Here is a 4,908-nt window from a genome sequence, read left to right as displayed (position 1 = left end):
TGCTTGGATTTCTTAATAAAGAGTGTAGAAGAAGTATTGCAAAAGTACTCAGTTGATTAAAGGTTGACTTTTGTTAACCAATTCACTTTGGCTTCCTCATTGGAATTTGACAATTATTAAATCCATATTCAGGAATTCATTCAAAAAGAAAAGTTACGTTCAAAAACAAATGCCAAAATTGAAGAAGCTTGGAGTTCAAAGTTTGGTAACCAAAGTTATAACAAAACTGATACTTTGCACTGGGAGAAAAGTCTAACCAAAATTCTGCATAAAAGTATATTACAAAAAAAAGAGGTTCATTACAACTTTGAATTGCCAATTGCATTATACTTAATCAGCCTATTTTGGAACCTTGTGTCGATGCTCGTCACCGAACTACATTCGCTGGATCTTCTCACGAAGTTCATAAATCTAAAGTCCTAATTCTTTGTATGATCGTAATGCTGAATGGAAGTCAAAACGATGTGATTCACTAGTTGGGGTTGTTGATGAGCACATTGATGTATCTGAAACCAAAAGGAAACGACGTCGATTCAGGAAATAAGAGAAGAAATGAAAGTCCACAGAGTTCAATTAACGAAACCATACCTTCAATTACAATCCAAACTGCTGCTTACTTTAACAGACCAAACTCAACCTCCCTGCATAACATAAATAAAACTCAGCAACTAACATAACCAATATTCATAATAGAAAAACCATAAATAACAATCTCTAACCACCTTTACTAACAACCAACAAACTTACTAACAGAATTCCCAACCGATTCTAATACATAACAGATTTCTAACAGCCATTTCTAATATAACCAACTAACAGATTATCCCAACTGAATTAACAGAATCAGAGAGAACCAGATAACAGAAATTCAGAGGAGAAACTAACCTGTAAAACTATATATAACAGAACCTCCCACCATTGTTCAGGCTACACACACCATTTTTCACCTCATCACCTTCATTCAGATTCATCATCTTTGATTCTTCACATCATTTCCACCCTTTCAATCATCTTCACCTCACTCTCCACACCATTCTTCACCATCTTCGATTCTCATCCATCTTCTTTATCATCTTCAACAGCCTCCATCACAATTCACGCTCCATTTTTTCAAAAAAATCCGCAATTCACAATCACCAATAAACTCTCTTCAATCATCACTAACAGAGAGGGGAAGAGAATCGATAACACAGAGAAAAAGGGAAGAACAAATTGACACAGAAAAATCGGCAGGACTTACTTTGGTGCAGAAGATTGAAGCTCACAGAAAATCAATCAACAAAATCTTCATCTTCCTTCAATCTTTCTCTCTATCGGAATCGTACTCTTCATCTTCATCACCGCTACAACACAAGAACTCTTCAATCTCAGCCACATCATTCATCTTCAATCAACATCGTTCATCAATCACGCACAGCGAAAACGAAGCACACATAGAAAATTTCCAGAATAATCAAAGAAGAAGAATAAGCGAATAAGAGAACAAAAACACGTACCTGAGTTCTTGAGAGAACTTATTCAGATTTTATGCTCAGTTTCGTCAAATTCAAAGAAGCACCGAACTTGTCACAGTGAAACGAAACGGAACTGAGAGGAGAGTTAATGCCGAGTTCTTCCTGTCGCACAGTGGTATGAGACGTCGTTTCATTGGAGAGATGATGGATTCTTAGCCGTCATCTTCGCGCTTCAGGTGTGAGGAGAGAACGACGCCGTTCAGGGCGGCGCTGACGTTTGCTTCGTCGGAGAGGAGGAATTTCTCCACCGCGCCGTCGCCAATTGAATGAAGAAGGAGAAAGAGATTTTCTGTGAAGAAAGAAGTCGATGCGTCTCAATAGGTAACCTAATTCCCTTTTGCTATTCTTATTAACTTAGGATATTAATTGTGATTAACTGATATTAACTGAGATTAAGGAGAATTAATGACTTTTGAGTTGAATAAATTGGTGTTAATTGAGTCAAAAGAATCTGAAGATAATTGTCCATGGATCACAAGTTGCTTGGGCTACCGAATTGCTTCCACACACCCCTTAGCCCAATGCACATCTTTCATTTTTGTGCTGAATGTTTGAACAAAAAAAACAATACAGATGGGCCAGCATCCATGGGCCCTACGCCTGTTTCTAATCTCACCACTATTTTCAACATTACACCCCCCTGTTTCTTTTCTTAATTACTAGAATTTAGGTTTTGTTAGACTTTTTTCTATTTTCTTTTAGGTGATAAAATACTAATTTTTTCTACCATCTTTTTTAGGCTTCGATACTAATTTTGACATAAAAAATGTTCATAAAAAACATTAGTTTTAGGTTTATTGTTTTAGTCTCTTTTTTTGCTTGATTTAGAGTTCATTTCTCTTTCATAAAAATCAACATGAAAATAGTAGATTTTTTAGGTTAGCTTTGACATTTAATTGATTGAATTCTCCCTCATAAAAAGCTCATAAAAAGCTCATAAAAATAGTAGCACTTTTAGGTTAATTTTGCACTAATGTTTGAATTGCTTTTGTATCATTTACACGTTGATTTCTATATAATTTTTGTGTGACTTTGTCGCTTGACTTTGGCCTTATTTTAGGCCTATTTCGTTAGTACCATTTTAGATCCCTTTTGTACATGAATAAGAATTAGACAACTTAGATTAGAGAATAGGTTAGTCCCCCATTGCATTCTTTTTTTTGCTTTTCAACTTTAAAATACTTAATAAAAACCTGACAAAGATCATACTGTCACACTTCTGATATATGGTGGGAAAGAAATGATTGGGGCGTAGGCCCCGATGTACGTTCTTCCCCACGTAGTAGAAAAGAAATGATTGGGGTGTAGGCCCCGATGTACGTTCTTTTCTACTAAACGGAAAGAAATGATTGGAATGTAGATTTCGATGTATTTCTTAACCGTTATTTAGAGAAACGATTGTGGCGTAGGCCTCGATGTGCGTTCTCTAAATATGCAAAACAAACTCTTTTTGGTATGATCTAAGTCACAAAGTTAAAATCCCCATAAAAAACACCAACCAAAAACACTTAAAACACTAACAAATGGTCAGATTTAAAACAAAGTAAGGAAGTGATGCGAGACCTTGTAGTAGGTTCTCGTCATCATGGAATTACCCTAAAAGACACAAACCAATCTCTTTTTTCTTTTCTTAAGGGCAAGTTATCTCCGCTCCATTGCATCCTAGGCGATCCCTTATGCAAGAGCGTGAGCGTTAACGCCGCCCAACTAAAAAACACAAAACAAACAGAAAATCGTGAGCCGAGCTACGGTAACTCTGATTCCTGAAAAGGATACGTAGGCAGCGGGGTAGGGCCCGTGCGAGTACAATTCTTTATTTTCCCTACATTTTGCATTCATTTCGCATGTAGACATAGACATAGTTACACACCCTTTAGATAGAAACAAACATAGGTGGATACCATCGAGTACGATGGACGCGAGGGGTGCTAATACCTTCCCCTTGCATAACCGACTCCCGTACCTTGATTCTCTGGTCGCAAGACCCTGTTCCTTCCTTTGTTAGGTTTTCTGATATTCCTTTCCCTTATGGGATAAATATATTGGTGGCGACTCTGTTCATTTTTCGCGAGCGTGCGACAGCTGGCGACTCTGCTGGGGATAGCCTAAGCAAGTCGATCCTAGCCTTTGTTTGTTTCTTTCTTTGGGTGTTTCTTTATTTATTTCCTATGTGCCGCATCATTTGTATATATGCTTGCATATCATGTTTACTTTCCGCTTGCATATCATATTTACTTTCAGTATGCATCTGGACTATATTATGGGTCCCCGTGGGGACCACATATTTTCTCTGTTTGCAGGTTGGGTGGGTTGTTTCTATGAGGTAAAAGGCCCAATACCCAGGCCAGAGTTGACACATAGGACACCTAGGATAGAGTGGATAGTCATGACGCCGATGAGATGTCAGGTCTTGTCTAGTGCGATCATGAGACCCACGCCCAGTCGAGGTCCAAATGGGGTACCATTGCTGGCATGTAGATGCAACAATAGTGGTTCCTCAGGAGGACTGATAACGCTGGTTGCCATTTTGACCTACCCTGACCTAGACTACACCCGTGAGTGGGGAGGGATATACATGACAGGTACCATTGGTGACTCAGGTTTGATGGTGACTATTCTGTTCTGTTGGTGACTATTATTCCCGTGGTTGTGTGGCACCTATGCCGGAATTTTGATCTCATGACATCTGACCTGTATCAGTTATTCAGAGGACTGCACAGTGGTTACTAAGATTATATGGACCTTGATCCCATGCCTTTGCATTGCATAACATCATTGTTTTATCCACTCCATTTATGAAAGATCCTAAAGTCTATTTCCAAAAAAAAGAAAAAGAAAAAGAAAAAGGAAATAGAAAATCAGAAAAAAGAAAAGAAAAGATACTCTATACCAAAAAAAGAAGCCTTGATTCCAAAAAGAGATAAAAAAGAAAGAAAATGAAAGATTGTGGAAAGACTTTAGGATCTCTCATAAATGAAATATTGCATTCATATTATCATGCATCTCATAGTTCTATCAGAAGCTTATTGGGGTCCTCTTTCAATCCAGATTTCTGGTTCATCAACAAATTTGACTTCCCTACATCTGTATCATACAAGGATTAAGCAGAAGAGGATCATGGACCGTCTTGAACAAAATCAGGTTGAACTTCGTAAGGACATGGATACTATGGGGGAGAGGATGACCCAACTCTTGGAGACTCTCCATGTGGTTATTCAAGGGCAAGAAGAGCTCAGACAAAGTGTTGCTAAGTTGAACAATGGTACTCCGTCTACTGTTGCTAATGAAGGATCAAAACCTGTGCTCGTGGAAATTCCTAATAAGGAGGATTCACATCATGAGAACGATTCTGAATTTGAAGCTTTCAAGTTCCCAATCGAGGAAAATGAGAGAA

Source organism: Vicia villosa, linkage group LG4 (genome assembly GCF_029867415.1).
Source record: "Vicia villosa cultivar HV-30 ecotype Madison, WI linkage group LG4, Vvil1.0, whole genome shotgun sequence".
NCBI lineage: Eukaryota > Viridiplantae > Streptophyta > Magnoliopsida > Fabales > Fabaceae > Vicia > Vicia villosa.
The sequence above is the reverse complement of the archived record's forward strand: the minus strand, read 5'-3'. Positions refer to the sequence as shown.